This window comes from Tribolium madens, unplaced genomic scaffold (genome assembly GCF_015345945.1).
Source record: "Tribolium madens isolate multiple individuals breed KSU strain unplaced genomic scaffold, Tmad_KSU_1.1 Scaffold_20;HRSCAF=117;Tcas5.2_LG4, whole genome shotgun sequence".
NCBI classification, from domain to species: domain Eukaryota; kingdom Metazoa; phylum Arthropoda; class Insecta; order Coleoptera; family Tenebrionidae; genus Tribolium; species Tribolium madens.
This window is the reverse complement of record NW_025400985.1, coordinates 12,535,607-12,556,902: the sequence shown is the minus strand read 5'-3', so window position 1 is coordinate 12,556,902 and position 21,296 is coordinate 12,535,607.

Sequence of the window (21,296 nt, the reverse complement as noted above, 5' to 3'; positions counted from 1 at the left end):
AAGCAATTTGTGATATTTTCAATCAATTTGGCTCAATTTGATGTTGGAAATCAACCTGAATCAAAGTATTTCAACCAAATACTGACTTCAGTAAATGTTTTCTTCCAAATAAATATAACAATAATTTTGAGCTATTTTCAATCCAATTTTGCTCGATTTTAATACAGAATTAAGTATAAGCACAGGTAGTGGAATCCATGGTATTATAGTCGTCACCAGGAATATTTGAGATTGACGTATGCAAAGCTTTATTGAGGATTAAGCAGCCTTGCGGTAGGCCGTAATAATTTTTCACTGCTGGTGGTACTACCCTGAAGATATAGAACAGAGCCGTATTCAGGAATTTTCGTGGTAGGYTTTTAACTTATTACAGGCAAACATTTGGGAATTTATATATTAATTTAATATTAAAGTGGTAATGCAGATTTGTAAAGAAACAATCTCAAAATATAGCTGAATATTAAAATTAATTAATTTTTTTTTGATGAAAGCCCAAAAACAAATTTCTGTTACGGACCATCTCTTCCTACAAACCTTTGAAACTTGCCTGTCCTAAGAAATGCAAATTTGTTTATGGCATCTCTATCGCAAACCCCATGAACCACCGTGGGGGGTAATCGCCTTATTCTATAATGAGTCTCAAATATTATTGGTACCAACTATAATTTGATGTACTTGATCATTGCAACAATTCATAAACGACGTAAGTGGCACGGATCAAGGGGGTTTCGCCCCTAAAAGGTATAAACGTAAAAAGGGTATAGTGTCAGTTTGTCTCCATTTATCCTTGGGAAGCTGTGATAAAACTTTTTCKGTCTATTTCAAAATCACCTTATACAGGCTGTATTATGAAAACCGCCCCAAGCCATAAGTCCATTATTTTCAAAGTTATGACAATACTTCTTAGAACAAAGTTGAACATTTTTTGTCATCTATTGTTTGGGATAGATGCTAAATTAATGCTGTTTTCTGTTTCACCGGAAATCACATGAACTTTATTTTTTTTTAATGGAACACCCTGTATATTTTACCACTTTTGGATTCTTTGTTTAATTGTCTTTTAACAAGTTTTAGTACCATATGCCTAAAACTAACCGTTCGTGAGATATTCACCAAATAATGTATTTATTAATGTAGGCAGTGGGAAACAATAATATCAAGTAATGTTGACAAATATTATTCCTTTGCATTTTCTCTTACTGTTTTTATACTTTTTAATGTTAATCATGGATGATAATGTGTTAACAGACATATTTTGAATAAAATAAAAATTGTGGGAGAGCACTACGCTTTTACACTGGGTGATTTCTGATGAGAGACGTTCCAAATTTAAGCGACTTAAAGAAAATTTGAGAATGTTTTGGGCTTTTAGAAAACCCAAATTAAAACATCTCCAATTTCAAAGAGATATTGAAGAAAATGCAAGAACATGAATTCTAGAAATTGCAAGTAACGTTGGCACGCAACTGTTCTAATTTGGGTTTCTAAAAACCCCAAACATGCTCAAATTTTCTTCAGTCGACGAATTGGAACTTCTCTTATTGGAAACCGCCCAGTGTAAAGGCGTTGTGGGCTCCAACTATTTTTATTGCTTTCAAAATATTCTTGAATCATGTCAGTTAACACATTATCACCAGAACACCAAAAAGTWTAAAAATAATAAGAGAAAATGCAAAGTAATAATATTTGTCAACATTACTTAATATTATTGTTTTCCACTGCCTACTTTAATAAATTTTTAATTGACCCATATCTCACGAACGGTTGGTTTTAGGCACATGGTACTAAAACTTGTTAAAAGACAATTAAACAAAGAATCCAAAAGTGGTAAAATATACAGGGTGTTCCGTTAAAAAAAATTAAGTTCCTGTGAAACAGAAAACAGCATTAATTTAGCATCTATCCCAAACGATAGATGACAAAAAATGTTCAACTTTGTTCTAAGAAGTATTGTCATAACTTTAAAAATAACGGAGTTATGGCTTGGGGCGTTTTTCATAATACAGCCTGAATAATAACGAAGATATATATCAACTTTTGTCTGTAAGTCGAAAACAAAAGACGATAGCGGGATGCGGTTTTAACCAATATTATTTTCTCAAAAAATGAACCTAAACATCTAAACATCTTAGTTTCGGAGATTCCTTATTCGGACATCCAAAAAAGCAGCACCCTGTACAAAGTTAAAAGCAAAAATTATGAATTTCTGGTACGATTAAGCCTCATATAAAATTTAACTGTTCGATAGTTGCTAAGGTAGCGTTGATCTGATTGGTGTTGCCATGGTTTTCATACCGATTTTTGGAAGACTGTAATTTTTCATTTATTTTAGGTGGGTCAATAAGTACTGTACTATTTATTCTCATTTGTAGAGAGGTGTTCGTGTTTAAAATTATGCCACACATAAAAATGTGTGATTCAAAAGAATCACCCAATGTATTCAATTGTCCATCGACTATACAGAGTGCGCCAGAACTCGCGCCCCAGAGAAAAATGTCAAATGCCGGCGGCAATAGGTTGACAAAAAGTGCAGCCGAAGAAGTAATTTTTGCTTGCATAAGAAAGTTATTAGACTCTTAAATCCACCAATCCCAGAAGGGCACCTCAGGGTGTGATTAAAAAATTATATCCGTTGCTAGGTTACGAAAATAATACCAATTTGCCCAGAATTTGAAAAAATAGCTAGTCTACTGTAATTTTGCGTTTGACATTTATTAATTTGTGGGTGACATTACCTGCTAGTTTGCAGTATTTTTCTCGCATAAGAGAGGTTGTACACGAGTATAATGAGACAGAATCGTTAATTATTATCAACAATTATCAAAAATTATTTTGAAACATCCTGGAAATTCCTGATGAACCGACTTCTTCACAGGTACCTATTGTTCCTTCTCAACTTTTTCTTCGATCTGATACAGATTAACAAACCGATAATAGTATTTTATGTATCAAGTACGCAAAATGTTGTTTTAGGGGACGAATCGTAATTAATGACGAGGCGACGTAGGAGCCGAGTCTTTAATGAGATGAGTCCCCTAAAACATTTTGCGTACGTGGTGCATACATAATTTTTTGGTATCAGCTCTGCAAAATATCTTCTGAAAATGTAAATTATTTGAATTCTGAATCGTAAAATGTGGAAACTGTGTGAAAGCGTAGTAGGTGTCATGACGTTATTATGGCAACCAGTTGTTTATCGAAAAAACGGTTGTGTTGAAAATGTGTGAAGTTTCGGCGTTCATTTCCGAAAAAGCAAAAATAATTGTTTCGGATTTGCTTCCGGCGAAGTCTAAAGCCCAATATGAAAAAGATTATGTTTCGTTTCGTGGTTGGAAGCAGGCAAATGGCGTGACTCTCGTGAATGAATATGTGATGTTGGCCTATCTGGACGAAAAGGTATGCACTACGGTGTTTGCATCCTGCAGTGAAGAAAGTGGCAGCTTTGATCATGGGACAAAAAGAATCAGGTGGATCAATTTCATCTGTGGCGAATTCTGTTGACGTGGTTGCTTCAACATCGACGTCAGTAGAATCTTCAAACAAATCCATCACTTCATATCTGAAAAACCTAACTGAAAAAGGTCTTTCTTTTTCTGAAAATAGTTTTAAAAATGCCAAAAACTGTAATTTTCATTTCCATTTCTCAATGTAAATTTATTGTTAATTTTGCAATAAAATCATGTTTCTAATGTGTTACTAAGTTACCTTTCAGTCCGCTAAAATGGACAAAAAGTACTAGGCCGCTAAAATAGCATTTTGCGGACTCAAATGAGTTCGCTAAAGTATCATTTTGCGGAGCGTGTACCAAAAATGAATTTTAGAGCTTGAAAACTAGTGCGTTATCTTTATGAAACAAAGAAGCAAGTGAGAGTGAGACCAGAAAAACATGAAGAAGTACGCAAGTTTCTTTATCTACTTTAATGCAAAATTTACAGAAAGATGCACTTTTTATAAGAAATTGTGTTTAAATAAAACAGGTTACTAATTTTAATATTAAAATTGTAGTTTTACTCTCGTATTAAGGCATTTTTGCCCAGTAGAGAAATTCTAACCTCCAAAATTTTGTAAATTCTTCCACTCACATGAGCTTACTATAACCCCTTGGCTGCTTTTTCATAAAAAAATCCAGAAGAATGTTTGCGGTGTTTGTGTTTAGTACGAACAATGAGTATTTTTGCTGCTGTAAAGTAAAATCCAAATGTTTTAATTCCGAGGGCATTTCAGCAACTCCTTTTGGTGAATTTGTGAGCTGATCTTTCGAGGAATCATGTGGTTTGTCAATAATATCAACTAATTTCAACATAACGTGACTCCCTTCCTAAAAAGTACATTTTTCTGTTAATTTTGTATTAAAGTAAATAAAGAAACTTGCGTACTTCTTCATGTTTTTCTGGTCCTTCTCTCACTTGCTTCTTTGTTTTATAAAGATAACGCACTAGTTTTCAAGCTCTAAAATTCATTTATCGGTTTGTTAATCTGTATCACATCGAATAAAAAGTTGAGAAAGAACAATACCTGTGAAGAAGTCGGTTCATCAGGAATTTCCAGGATGTTTTAAAATAATTTTTGATAATTGTTGATAATAATTAACGATTCTGTCTCATTATACTCGTACTCGTGTACAACCTCTTATGCGAGAAAAATACTGCAAACTAGCAGGTAATGTCACCTACAAATTAATACATGTCAAACTAAAAATTCCAGTAGAAAAGCTATTTGATGAAAATTCTGGGCAAATTGGTATTATTTTTGTAACCTAGCAACGGATATAATTTTTCAATCACACCTTGAGGTGCCCTTCTGGGATTGGTGAATTTAAGAGTCTAATAACTCTCTTATGCAAGCAAAAATTACTTCTTCGGCTGCACTTTTTGGCGACCTATTGCCCCCGGCATTTGACATTTTTGACATTTTTCTCTGCGGCGCGAGTTCTGGCGCATCCTGTATAATATACAGGCTGTTCCGGCTTAACCCTACATTAGAAGTATTGGGAGTTCTAACAATAATATTCATCTAAAATTTTGTTTGTAGCCATAATCGGTTACGTTCTGCGCAATGAAAATATTTTAAAGATGGCGTCACTTCCTGATACACCGGAAGTGGATATCAACTTTGTTATTTTAAATAGAAAGCTATGTTTTTTTATTGCGTTTTTGGATTATTCAAGTGATTTTAAAAGAGATTTTATTAGCCTTCCCTATACCTAAGTTTAACCGTTTTCGAAATATTTAGACCAAATCCTAATTTAAATTGGATCAAAGGCGTAAATGGAGTTTGTTTATTGGGTTGCATCGCCAGATCGTCAGGCTCATTATCTTATCTGAATCGCCCTGTATAATATATGGTCGTAGGTTATAGCGAGTATCCATTATGAAGCTTATACAGGGTCAGTCACAGGAGAGTTACTTTGAAAATTAATTAGTTTGCAATCAAAAATACCTTTAGCGTATGTAACCGGACATACCTAATATTTTATTTAAATTAATTCAGTAATTAATGGGAGTTGGTTGAAAATGAGTGAACTCGTCAAAATGACAAGTAATTGATTTATTCTTTATTTAATAAATTTTAAAAAAAGCAAATGCAAGTAATAACAATATACACCAACGTCACTAGTGCAGGAGATTTTCAAAGGGTCTTTCTCCCATCGACAGGTAGACACGTTTCAACTCTATTCAGTATTGAGTGTCTCACACTTCAGATTCTTCAGATTCTCTTCGTTTGCTATAGGGGTCTCATACACTTTTTCTTTACATTTTCCATTGATTAAAAGCATGTCTACTTTCTCGTTATTTAAGTAATAATAGGTACATTGTATTAAGGAAAATTGACTGTTACTTTTTAAATTTCAAAATGAAAAGATAAGCTAAGTACTCTTAGATTCAATTTTATAATTTTTAAAAATGAGGAAGCTAGACATCGATATGTGAATTGTATCGAGCGATCAACATAATTTGTAATCGAGTCACCTTTGCATCCGCGAACGTATGTCTGTTTTTGAACTAACTTCACGGAAAACGTCAAATAAAATGACAAGTCGTAAAATAAAACGGCAAAATAGGCTGGAACTAGTCGCCAATGTATAATAATACGAGTAGAACCGTTCTTTTTTCAAGGTAAATTATAAATTTAGTTATTATAATTATCACCTTTTTGATCATGCCATTGTATGTACCTTTCGACTTGTCATTTTACTTAACATTTTACAGACATACGTTTTCAGATCCAAGGATGACTCCATTACAAATTATCTTGATCTTGATAAGTGCAATAAACGTGCATAATATTCTTATATCGAAATAAATTAAATATTGACACAAGAGACACCTTTTTAGATTAAGTAATTTAGTTTAGATTGTAAAGAATTAAAGCATACGAGTAACTTATCCGCATCATCTAAAACCTCATTATCACAATAAAATTTCGTATACATATAAAACCGTACCGCAAGTCCAAACTTGTAGTCCAAAGTAATACCCGCTAATGTGACAGTCATCGGTGTCATAGTGTTTGACATAAACATCAGCAACGCTTTTCTATTCCTAATATTCCATGTGTTCCAAGGACAAGTCATTAGCGTGTCAAAAACTTGACTCGTCTAAAAATCAAAAAAGATTTTTTTTTCACGTAATTTTGTTGACTAAAATACTTCATCAGTAATTGCTTGACCTGCAGCCGAAAAAGTATACACAATGAGTCCATTAGAAATTGCTATTACAACCAAACGTATTTTAAGTATGTCACTTGAACTCATAAAAATCTAAAATTTTGATTAGATACAATGTTGTAAAACCTATATTATTTATCTCACATGAAGGACAAAAAACAAGACAGCAATAGAGCAAAGAGCTCCTATGAAAATAAAAGTTGGCATTGCCATCTGAACTATAGAAATAAGATTTCTTAAAGATCTACAATATAAAAAATAAATGAGTCAAACATGTTATATCATGACTTTAATTAAATTTCTGATCAAAGTAGACTGTGATACCAAAATTAAGTTTAAAACACTGAAAAATAATATTCTTTTACCAATTTTATTCAAAATCACAGACTACTTTAATATCAAATTTAATTTGTCGAGTTTATGTACATTTTCAACTTGACATGATGTGATATGCAAAGACACAATTTTCTAAAAACCATCTTCTGGTAGTTTCCATCGGCCAATACATCTAAATTATGAGTGGTTGAAAGTTGAATAATTTGTTGGTTGACGAGCATCAACTGTGAATGTATGTGTAAAATTCCGTAAAGCATTAAACCCGGCAGACGAAATGCCGTAAATGCCATCATTGGAATAGTCGAAAAATAAAAATAGTAACATAATTTCCAATAAGCACCAAAATATTTTTCAAAAGCTTGTATACACAGAAACCATTCACTTTGGTCGCCCCACACTGGAAGCAAAATTATTCCTAAAAGTGCAAACCAAACCAACGTAAAATAATTTCGAATATTAATTTGCGCTGATCGCTCATAAATCAGGTTTTTCACTTGGGGTCCACAGTAATCGATTGGCCAAAAAAAGGCTGTTGTTTCTATTTCTAATAATGTGATACGCTTTTCAAGTATCATAGAGAAGAACATGGCCGCTATTAACTGTGAAAATGTGTCAAAAAACTATTACTTCATTGTTCCATTACTTACATAAGCAAACAGTGTTAGCATGCAACCATATCTTGTAACAAGTTCTACACTCAAATTTTGAATGAGAAAATGGATTTGAAGTAAGAAACTAATTAAATGAAAAATGAGGCAGACCATGTTGTAAGTCTTCATTACTTTACAATAAGCAAACTCAAAAAAGATTTTTTTTAAAACGATAAAGCGGTCATCAAAAGTTGTTTTATTAGACATTGTGTTAAATCCAAACAATGACAATCGACTGAAGAAAATAAAAAATATAATATTATTTATTTTCGATTTTCTAGACAATTACTACTTACTGTAATAGCTATATATTACTACTTACTGTGATAGCTTACCTAATAGTAGATTATATTTCATATTATTATTTTCCCTAAAATAAAAATAGATAATTGTACCTATACATATTTAACTAAATGGAGAATATAAGTTAAAAAAAAACTTGAATAAAATGTTTTATTCAGTTGATACAAATAGCTATTTATGTATCAAGTACTCAAAATAGGGTTTTAGGGGACGAATCGTAATTAAGGACGAGACGACGTAGGAGCCGAGTCTTTAATGAGAGGAGTTACCTGAAACCATTTGCGTACGTGGTGCATACAAGATTTTTTTGTTAACGCTCCCAAAACACGAATTCACACCTCTAACTAATTAAAAAAATTTCGTTACCATACTAACCAATTTTATTTTTTAGTCCGCAAAAACTGTTTTTGGGGACTGAGTACCTAAAATAACCGTTTTGATGCGTACTATTTTATTGAGTCCGGAAAAGACTCATTTTAAGGACTCAAATGAGTCCCTAAAACAGCTGTTTTCGGGAGCGTATACAAAAAAAGTCATTTAAAAGTATCTTTGACGAATAATGAGTACTATAATATTCGTACAGGCTTTTTTGTTTTATTAGTCATTGTGTTAAAGCTAAACAATAAGTCAACCGACTGAAGAAACTAAGAAATATTTATACTCGTAATATTATTTATAATCGATATTCTATACAAATAAGTATTACTGTAATAAATTAATAGTGATTATATTTCATGTTATTATTTACCCTAAAGAAAAAATAGATAAATATATTATATTATATATATATATCTTTGGTGGATACCCATCGTGGGATATAGATACTGCTCGTAAATAATAAATCCAAACCACACGATTATTACTTTTATTAAAAATTAATTAACTCAATTAATAATCGTGTGGTTTGAATTTATAATTTACGATCAGTATTCTAGTATATCTCTTTTTTACCTAAAACAAAATTTAATTTAAATTATAAAGAAACCTCACGAAACACGATAAAACACGTCGTTAATACTTTCAGAGTGGCGAAATCGAAAGCGAAATGTTTTGGGTGCACTGGTACCTGTCACCCTCGGCTTCGTTATATTGCTTAGCGGCAACAGTTACGTGAACGGATAATACCTATACAAGGTGATTCTTTTAGGGCCTATATTAGAAACTTTTTAACTTCTAATACAGATAGAAATTTAAAATTTGGTACACATCTCAAATCGACCAGTCTAAGTTCAATTAAATTATTTTAAAAATGGCTGAACTTCCGGAACTACGAGAAATTGGCGCCAACTTTGAAATTTTAAATAGTAACCACTTATTTTAATTGCATTTTTGAATTCTCCTCTCCAAACTGAGTAAAATGTATCTAGTTATTAGAACTTATCTGTCATAGTTTTTGACATATGTCAATTTTTTGCTCAAAATTTTTATTTGCAGAGGTTTATTAAAAACATCACAGCTCTTGAACCGTTTGCGATAAGTCAATATTTTTTTTTGCATTCGATAACCAAACGTCCGAAGAGTTTCCTAAAATTTTCAAAATTGTCAGCTGTCAAATTGCAAAGCTTATATGATTTTTTGAAAATGATATTTAACAAACAGCTATAACTCAGTTTTTTCATATAAAATGACCCCATTTTAGCTGTTTGGTAATGATCATTTTCAAAAAATCATACTAGCCTTGCAATTTGACAGTTGACAATTTTGAAAATTCTAGAAAACGTCTCGAACCTTTGGTTATCGAATGCAAAAAAAATATTCACTTATCGCAAAGGGTTCAAGAGCTGTGATGTTTTGAATGAACCCCTGCAAATGAAAATTTTGACCAAAAAATTGACATATGTCAAAAACTATGACAGATAGGTACTAACAACTAGGTACATTTTACTTAGTTTAAAAAGGAGAATTCAACAATGCAATAAAATTAAGTGGGTACCATTTAAAATTTCAAAGTTGGCGCCAATTTCTCGTAGTTCCGAAAGTTCAGCCATTTTGAAAATAATTTAATTGAACTTAGACTAGTCGACTTGGGTTGTGTACAAAGTTTCAAATTATTATCTGCATTAGAAGTTAAAAAGTTTCTAATGTAGGCTCTAAAAGAATCACCTTGTACATATTAAACTAAATAATAGATAACACAAGGCGACAAAAAAAAATATCATGTCGTGACAACTTGACAAATTATATATCATTTTGTTCGTCTCAGTGAGACAAATCAAATGCACTAAAAAACAATTAAAAATATTTTTTTTCTAATTTAAATGAATTTAAAATACTTTAACTTTAAAAAATCATTACTCAATAACTATTAGGCCGATTTCCTTCAAATAAAGACCATTCTAAAGGGATTGCCTTGCCCTTTAGAATGATATGAAATTTGAAATTGAATATTGGCAAACATTTCTTTCAACAGTGTTCGAAGTAGTTTGAAGTAAATCGAAATAATCTAAGAAAAACCCTACGAGTAATTTAAAAAAAAATAAAAACCATTACCATCGTGTAGAGCATCTCTTTATTAGTTGTAATCCAAATTTTTAAAAGAATATAGCAAGTAGTTTTCAAGATATGATTTTTTGAAGTTAAGGTTTGCTAATCAAGCATTGCTCCATATAGGAGAAATGCATTTTAATCTTACTTAAAATTGCATTTTGATAAAAGTATTTGTTTTAAGACTCTTCTTTTGCTTAAAAATGGTCAACTGCATCTTCTTTGCTCTAATTAGAATAAACAAAAACTGTTTGTTTACTTAAGACAAATAAAGAGTACCTGCGTACTAATTAAAGCAAATAAAGAGTTTTTTTGTTGTAAAAATGACCACTGATCATTGAGAAAAGAGGATCTAGAAGTTTAAGGTACGAGCCTTAAATATAAAGGCAAATCTAAAGTATTTTAAATTCATTTAAATTAGAAAAAAAATTATTTAGTTCAAAGTGTGTGGACTTTTTGAAATTTTTTTTAGTGCATTTGATTTGTCTCACTGAGACGAACAAAATGATATAACATTTGTCAAGTTGTCACGACATGACTTTTTTTTGTCGCCTTGTGTAATTGTAGAGTAGAGGTTATAAAATTTAAAAAAAAACTTAGATGATATGTATGTTTTATTCAGGTGATACAAAAAGTCATTTAAAAAGATGGTGGACGAGGCGGATGATGAACCGACTGCTCGTCGGAAAGCCGAGTGTAAAAGACATACCGAAAAATGCTCTTCGTCTTAAATGTATCGAGGGATCAAGATAATTCGTAATCGAGTCATCCTTAGATCCGAAAACGTATGTCTGTAAAATGTCAAGTAAAATGACAAGTCGAAAAGTAAAATGGTGTGATGAAAAAAGCGATGATTGTAATAACTACATTTATAATTTACCTTCACAAAAGAACGTATTATTATACGCTGGCGACTAACTCTAGCTCATTTCTTACCTTTAGACTTGTCATTTTATTTGACGTTTCACGTGCAGTTAGTTCAATAACAGACATATGTTTTCGGATCCAAAGATAACTCGATTACAAATTATCTTGACTCTCGATAAAAAGTCTAAAATTGATTATGTTTCTGAATAAGTACCTAGTCATTAGTTCATTACATTATGCTAATTTAAATGAAAAAAAAAAAAATTGACTGCGGAAATAATTTCTTTATAAAATAAAATGAAAGATTTGTCCGTTGCATTTTTAAATGTTAGATCATTAACTAACCACTTTGCTGATTTTAAAGCGTTATTCTTAAGGGAAAAGTACGATATAACAGGTGTTACTGAAACGTATGGTTATCAGTAGAAATTTAAAATTATAAAATATTTAGAGCCGACAGAGCCACGAGTGGTGGTGGAGTAGCTTTTTATACAGGGTGCGCCAGAACTCGCTCCCCACAGAAATATGGGTGAGAATACCAGGAACATGGAAAAAATGTTAAAATAAAAATTTCGAAGTTATGAGAGTTTAAATTTTGCACTTTGACTTTATTTATTTCTGTTGGAAAAATATTTTTTTAAAGCAAAGAAGAAATTTGAAGAGACTGGGACTATTGAACGAAAATTACGCACTGGGCGTCGTAAAATTTCAAATTGCCAACAGGACGTGGCATTAACTGATTTTCTTCGCGCCAAAAATAACGACTAATTTCCTAGGATCTATCTACAATGACGGCGAGAAGAAGAATACGTGAGACCAGTTGTCAATTTTAAGAAGGTCTGTTTGCAAACTTAGACAGTCATTTAGAGATGTTATTTTGCAAAAGATTTTCAGATGACCAGATACTAGCACAAAATCGACAAGAATTAATTAACAGTATTGCTGAAGCATGAGATCAAATACCGTTCGACACACAGTCTTATCAATGCCTAGAAGACTACAAATGGTCGTAGATTCTATCGGTGCTACAATAAAATATTAACTTGGTTTTTTCATTTTGTTTTACACTAGTGTTTTTTAAATGTTAATTTTGTGTTTTGCCTGCGTCCTTGATTCACATGATTCTAGTGACATTTTAAACATGACAGTACAACGTCAAATTTTTTTTTATTTGTCAAGTGTATTACTTTTCAATGGCCGCTACTGTAGCTCAGCTGAATCATTTGCCTCACTCCGTTCAGCTTCGCTACATAAACAATCACTTTTACTTCTAATAACTTAATATAATATTATTTAAAATTACATGCAATAATAAATTGTTACAAACATTTCGTCTAACATACCTTATTTTCATTTTTTTATTAAATATGATGTACTTTCTCTTGTTAGTACTTATTAAAATAATGGTTTAAAATTTGAGTTTGGAAAGTAATAAGTTGGTGAACTAGAATTTGCTAATGTGAATATGTATTAATGTTATAACGAGTATAAACTCATACTAACACAATAAATATGTATTTAACAAAACACAAACCAAAAACGATTACTCCTTGTCAAAAATTGTCAAATATTTTTATGAATGATCATCGCTTTATGAACACCATTCGTGCTACGCACTCATGGTGTCCGCAAGCGTAATGACCATAAATAAAAATATTCTACAATCTTTGACTACGAATTGTATTCAACAGACTACACTTGTATATTTATAAAACACATTTTTGCAKTATTTACGTTTTAAAAGCTTAGTGATGAACAAATGCTTCTACAATACAATAACGGAATAAAGAATAAATTAACTGTTCTAATTAAGCATAAATATAAACTTTTATAAATACAACRTCATCAATGGTGTTTTATTTGTTTGTTTTACTTGTTCATTATTAATCACTGATCAATAATGACATTTATCTAAGGTCTATTAAGAACGTAATGGTGTTTATGCATATAAATTTGGCGTCATAGTTGGCGGTGACTATGAGTTTGTTGTGAACGGATCACAATTTTTAATATGYCCGGCGAGGTGTCAAATGTCATATTAATAACTTTAAATATGATTGTTCGTTCACAATCGAACTTTTATGGATAACTTTGACGTCAATTTTAACAAAAAACACCTGTTATCTTAGGGCAGTACTATTTATTTCCTAGGATACTCTATATTCATAAGCTCTTTACTTGATATTTTATGATATTTACTTTTATACAGTATGATGAAAAAAAGGCGCCTGTGTTAACCCACACGTTATAAGTGATCTTTTATTAAAGACGAATTCGAAGACCAAAATTGGATTTGTGCTCTTATCAGTAAGATATAGATTTTCCTTTTTAGAAAAGAGAAATCTATATAATTAACAGTTTTAAAATAATTTCATTGTTAAAGTCTAAATTTTGATACAGTTGACGGTGTTCTTAAAAAAAAATGTGTAAAAAATCTATTGAAATAAACTTTATTTAAGATGTTAGTATACCATTTCTTGGCTCCAAAGAAAAAGAAGAAGAAAAAGACAAATGTTGCAACATTGCAAATATCTTAAGATACAGAAAATGTCCAAGTAAAATACAATTATTGGAAACGGTAGCAACAAAAAAAATCAATTTTCAATGTTGTTTGTTCTGTGAAATTTGAACGATTAAAGTCAAAAAGTCAAAGATTAAAAAAAAATAATTGAAATCATTAGATACATTTGGAATAATAAAATTATGTAAACTTTACAGTTTTTTATTGACAATATCTGTCAGTACTGGTTTCCTAGATACGAAAAATACCTGAGTGAAATAGTTTTTAAGTAAAAGAAAATTGTGCAGTATTGCCGCTTTGTGCCGTTAGAAAAACTGTTTAAATTTTAAAAAGAATCTATTTAGACTATTTTTGGAATGATGGTCACAATGTTTCAATAAAAAAGGACGCGCYTGTTTCAATCGTGGGCGCCTTTTTTTCATCACATATATACATATTTTATTAAAAATGTTTGATTTGAAGTAAAACATAAAACATTGTATGTATGTACCAATGACATTTCATGTTTATGGCCCTTGGGCGTCTTACAAGAGTTTCTGCCGTGAGTCTTCCACCTTGTTCTTGGAGGCCTTAAAGATCTTTAGTATAAAGTAGTTAACAAAATTAGAAGTTATACATTAATTGTAATTTTGTTTTTGTGCAGATTCAAGAAATCTGACGTCATTATGTCATTTCTTTAAGTATGTATTTTACATTTGATAGAAACCCTCTGTAAAAAGAAGAATTCTTTTGTGGAAAAGCAAAGTTTGTTATTTAATTAAGAAATATCGGCGATAAACATTATTAATAGAACCACACAAGTTTTTTATAATGGGTAGGGTGTTTCATTAAAAAAATATAAACGATTTTACATTCTGTAATTTTGTGTAAAACAGTATCTGAAACCTTCCGAAACAACAGTTGTGAAGTTTAAAGATTTTAAATATTGTTGTCAAAATTGACATTTTATAATTTTGAATTTATAGTATATTAAACATTTATTCACATTAGATGGTGAAGTAGAAAATCGAATCTATAAGTTATTAGAATCCATATACAGAGTGTGCGGTCTTAAACYCGAATTAAAGTTRTACAGGGTGCGCCAGAACTCGCGCCCCAGAGAAAAATGCCATATATAAGGTAAGATACCAGGAACATGGAAAAAATGTTAAAAAAATCTATCTATAAAAATTTTCAAAAGTTATGAGAGTTTAAATTTTGCACTTTGACTCTATTTATTTCTGTTGGAAAATTRATTTTCCAAGTTTTTTTGCTGTAGGTTATTAAAAGAGGAAACAAGGAAGATGTATCCTAAATTGTAACTCTATTCAATGTTATTTGTGGCTTTTATTGGCAAAATTTTTGTCCCTTTACTAAATAATTGTAAAAAAAACATATACAAGATCATCAGTATCATTAAATAGATATTAAAAAATGTTAAATGTCAAAAAATAAATGTCAAAATTTTTTGACAGATAGAATTTTTTAAACATTTTTTTCATGTTCCTGGTATCTTAACTTACTTGAAAATTTTCTCTAGGGCGCGAGTTCTGGCGCACTCTGTATATCATTTCTGATAAATTTTAAACCTACAGGATGATTCTTAAATAGACCGACAAAATTTTATCACAGTTTCCCAACGATAAATGCAGGCAAACTGTACGATTTTTAGGTTTATATCTTTTAGGGGCAAAACCCCCTTACGGCGTTTATGAATTGTTGCAATAATCAAGTACATTTTTATCAAATTAATACCATGGTTTCCACTACCTGTGCTAATACTATTTACGAACACGTCARTGGCGTACGCTTTACTTCGAAAATCACTTAAATAAATTTTATTTGGAGAACGGTTAAACAAAGAACTTTTTAAATATTTTTTCCAGCATCTTCTCATTTGATACTACCAAGGATAAAATTTTGTCGGTTTATTTAAGAATCACCCTGTATATTTAAATAATATATTATGCAACAAGCATTTGATGATAGAATGACAGAAGCGAGAGTCGTAACGAGTACGGGTGTTTTAATAGCCGTTAAATGCGAGCCCATACACTACTTTTTCCACGACCCAACCAGTCATAATAAAAAAATCGTAATTTATTTTCAAAATTTATTAAAATGTTTTAGAAGTTTTTACCGTTTTTACKGGTAACAAATTGTAGTACCTAATTGCGGCCTGCTCAGTAATGTCTAGTAAAGTTAAATTCTCTATTTCTCTGTCGCTTATTACAGTGCTTTCACACATTTTTTTACACAACTTTTCATTAATTTTCACCCGAAAAACTGTCAGAATTTAAAATGCCAGACGCTCATGGGTATCCAATAATTAACTGAATATTGCTGTCACGTGATGTCATACTGTATTCCCATTGGTCACACGTCAGTATATTACTGAAACATCTACATAGTAATAATTAAAGTACAGGTAACAAACATTTAACAAATCAATTAATAGTTATTTATGTACCAAGTCAGTAAAGTGATTCTTTATCGAACGAGTTTGAGATTATGAGCAGAGTGAGCGAAGCGAGCAAGGCGAGTAACAGACGAGTTCGATAAAGGCACTTTACTGACGTGGTGCATACAAAATTTTATCGCCAACCACAAAATTTTATGATTGAAAAAATGAGATATTATAATATACTAATGTCAATGCCATTTTTTGCTAAAAGGGTTGCTTTCACCTAGAATAATACGACCACAACGAAGAAGGGGAATACTCTTTCGATATCGGAAAAATATGCGTGTAAAACGTTTTCGTTATAATTTTTATTCCGTGTTTTCGGCACCACTCTATGACTGCGATTGTATTTTTCGAGTGATTTGTCTGGTAGAATTTCGAAAGACGTCTCTAACGACTTATTCTGAATTTCAGGCGGCGTGCACTGAGTGTCTTCTTAATTTTTCTATAAATAATTCGCTACAAAACTCTTATAGTTAGAACAGTGAGAGTTACAGTAAGATAAAGTGATTGTTTACTTCCGAAAATCCATATAGTAATGTTTCGCTTTATTGACGGTTGGCGATAAAATGATTTATGCTCTTATTTGTAGAAACATTTGATGCCTAATAATTTTATTTTTCGAAAGTTGCAAAAATGAAAAATATGTACCATGTTAAATTTCTATACTCGAATTTGAAATCAGATACCGGGATACCCGATACCTATAAGAAACAGATAGATAGTTTAGCATTGAATGAAATTATTGCATATTAGTTTGTAGATTTCCAAAAATATTTTAGGGAGTTTGAAACAAATGGAACAGAAATTATAGAGTTACGTAGAAAAATAGGATTGTTAATATAATAAAGTAGAATAAAAATACTACTTCGTATATCGTATATTTTAAGTGCAATAAACGTGCATAATATTCTTATATCGAAATAAATTAAAATATTGACACAAGAGACACCTTTTTAGATTAAGTAATTTAGTTTAGATTGTAAAGAATTAAAGCATACGAGTAACTTGTCCGCATCATCTGAAACCTCACAATAAAATTTTGTACATACATAAAACCGTACCGCAAGTCCAAACTTGTAATCCAAAGTAATACCCGCTAAAGTAAAAGTCATTGGTGTCATGGTGTTTGACATAAACATCAGCAACACTTTTCTATTCCTAATATTCCATGTGTTCCAAGGACAAGTCATTAACGTGTCAAAAACTTGACTCGTCTAAAAATCAAGAAAGAATAACATTTTCACGTAATTTCGTAACTAAAATACTTCATCAGTAATTGCTTGACCTGCAGCCGAAAAAGTATACACAATGAGTCCATTACAAACTGCTATTACAACCAAACGTATTTTAAGTATGTCACTTGAAACCATAAAAACCTAAAATTTTGATTAAAATGTTGTAAAACCTTTATTATTTATCTCACATGAAGGACAAAAAAACAGATGGCAATAGAACTAAGAACTCCTATGAAAATAAAAGTTGGCATAGACGTCTGGATTATACCAATAAATTTTCTTAAAGATCTACAAAATAAAAAATAAATGAGTCAAACATGTTATATCATGACTTTAATTAAATTTCTGATCAAAGTAGACTGTGATACCAAAATTAAGTTTAAAACACTGAAAAATAATATTCTTTTACCAATTTTATTCAAAATCACAGACTACTTTAATATCAAATTTAATTTGTCGAGTTTATGTACATTTTCAACTTGACATGATGTGATATGCAAAGACACAATTTTCTAAAAACCATCTTCTGGTAGTTTCCATCGGCCAATACATCTAAATTATGAGTGGTTGAAAGTTGAATAATTTGTTGGTTGACGAGCATCAACTGTAAATGTATTTGCAAAATTCCGTAAAGCATTAAACCCGGCAGACGAAATGCCATGTATGCCATCATCGGAACAGTCGAAAAATAAAAATAGTAACATAATTTCCAATAAGCTCCAAGATATTTTTCAAAAACTTGTATACACATAAACCATTCTCTTTGGTCGCCCCACACTGGAAGCATAATTATTCCTAAAAGTGCAAACCAAACCAACGTGAAATAATTTCGAATATTAATTTGCGCTGATCGCTCATAAATCAGGTTTTTCACTTGGGGTCCACAGTAATCCATTGGCCAAAAAAAGGCTGATGTTTCTATTTCTAATAATTTCATACGCTTTTCAAGTATTATAGAGAAAAACATGGCCGCTATTAACTGTAACAATGTGTCAAAAAACTATTACTTTATTGTTCCATTACTTACATAAGCAAACACTGTCAACATGCAACCATATCTTGTAATAAGTTCTACACTCAAATTTTGAACGAGAAAATGGATTTGAAGTAAAATACTAATTAAATGAAAAATGAGGCAGACCATGTTATAAGTCTTCATTACTTTACAATTACCAAACTCAAAAAAGATTTTTTTTAAAACTATAAAGCGGTCATCAAAAGTTGTTTTATTAGACATTGTGTTAAAGCTAAACAATGAATCAACCGACTGAAGAAGACTGAAGAAAATAGGAAAAAWTTATAATATTATTTATTATCTATTTTCTACACCATTAACTACTACTGTAATAGTTTAATAATCCATTATATTTCATCTTATTTTTTTTTTCCTAGAAAAATAAGTAAATGTACCTATACATATTTAACTAAATAATGGATAAAATAAGTTAAAAAATAAAAAAAACAAAGTCAGATGATAATTATGTTTCATTTAGGTGATACAGTCAGTCATTATTTAAAAGTAAGTGAAATAAATAGAAGACATTCGTGCACGGTGTTCTACGACGTATTTTATCTTAGAATAATAATAATACTATACGAGTCTATAATACTATACCGGGTGTCCGGTCTCAATCGCGATCATAGGAATTTAACATGGTATTGTTTATTTTTGCTAATTCCAGCTCGCCAATACAACCTACAAGTAAGGTGATGGTATGGTACTTATTGAAAGATAAAATTATTCCGCGTCAAGTGATGCAAAAAATAATAATAAAAACGGTATTTTTACTTTAAAATACAATTTCAAATTTATCAATAGGTGAAATAAGTATGCGATATTTATTCTTAAATACGTCAAAGTTTTTTTTTACAATTTGAAATTAAATAAAAATGAATGCAGAAAGGGCTTCTGTGGTCACAACGTAGTTGTTTTTTTATTAATTGTTGTTTTTAGTAAAAAATAATTATAGTTATTTATTGTAAGAGTGTGTTAGATAGCGTTTTATCCACGCAAGAATGTTTAACCGCGAGAACGTCAGTTTGACAATATAACGTTTTATCCACAACCACAGGCCCAAATTATTCAAAACTTAATTAAAAATTAAACTGACATTTAAACGTCACGCCAAATGTGTTTTCGGTTAAACGTAGTACGAGTAAGCTGTTACGCGGTGCGCTGGTTACTAACAGTGGAATAAAGTTACTTTATTCCACTAATGGATAAAGTGGTACTTGATACGCATCTAAAGAGATTTTTAGAGTCTAAAATCTTTGTTATTTAACAACAGATTTTTATGACAATTAAAATATAAACAACTTAGAAGACTCAATTAATATTAATAAAATTACCCCAAGAAAAAAATAGCTATTTATGTATCAAGTACGCAAAATAGGATTTTAGGGGACGAATCGTAATTAATGACGAGGCGACGTAGGAGCCGAGTCTTTAATGAGAGGAGCATACAATTTTTTTTTGTTAAAGCTCCCAAAACACGAATTCACACCTCTTACTAATTAAAATAATTTCGTTACCATAATAACCAATTTTATGTTTGAAGTACCTAAAATAACCATTTTGCGTACCATTTTATTAAGTCCGGAAAAGACTCATTTTGGAGACTGAAATGAGTCCGCAAATAGCTATTTTTGGGAGTATATACAAAAAAAAAAAATTAACACATATTTTCTCAATTTAAAATTAAGCGAAACTATACTATGGAGAGATCAAAATAATTTGTAATCGAGTGATCTTTGGCTTCGAAAACGTATGTTTGTAAAACGTCAAATAAAATGACAAGACGAAAGGTAAAATCACAGAACACCTACAAAATAGAACGCCTACTTAATGGTTTTAAAAAGTTTCTTTGTGGCGTCATCATACGTCCGGCCCGTGAACTAGAAAAGGCGGCAATTTTGAAAATATGTTTTGTTTCAATTTATTATTTTTTATTAAAATTAAATCAAAAATGTTTTAGACAAAATATTATTTTTAAAATACAATCACATTTTTTATATTATTTTATATAAAACCACATTTTCGATAATTCTACATCTTCTTTTTGTGTTGTGGAAAAAGACAGATCAATAGTGGGATTGCTAACTTCTGGTGAAAAATCAATTTTCATCTGATCTGAAGAATGTTATGGGTTGAGAAAATTAAGAATTAAAACCTAAGTTTTAAAATCCCACTTTTGGTACTGACACCGACGACGCATGTTTCCGCAACTCCTCACTGTTATATTCTTACGTGTATCTTTCTTTAATAAGCAAAAAGTTAGAAAGCAATGTTATTATTTAACTGAACTTACCTTGACAAATATTAACAGAACGCAATGAGTTGGGGAACAGACTTTTGAACACACTGGAGCTCTTAATTTAGTCTGGCAAAAAGTGGCTCCTTTTTCGGACGCGGAAACCGAAAGAGAGGCCCAGATTTAAATGGGAAGCCCACCACAGCAAAACAAGTTCGTTTGTGGAAACTCATTCTAAACAATTAGCAATTATTATCGTAGATTAGTACAAAAATCAATTTTACCTCAAATTCCAGGAATTTATTTTACAAACAAGACTCAATTTTGTGTTTTTTCATTGATTGCGTTGACAGTTAAGTAACATTCGCAAAAAACAAATAAACTTATTATGAGAATGCTAATCGCGAACTCTGACGGCCGGACCAGAACTAAAATATTTCAAAAACGGTCTGGGCTATACTAGTCGGCTACCCCTGGTTGACAGTTCAAATTTTGAAATCATGACCAACTTGTTTCAAATTTCAATCCCGCACAAT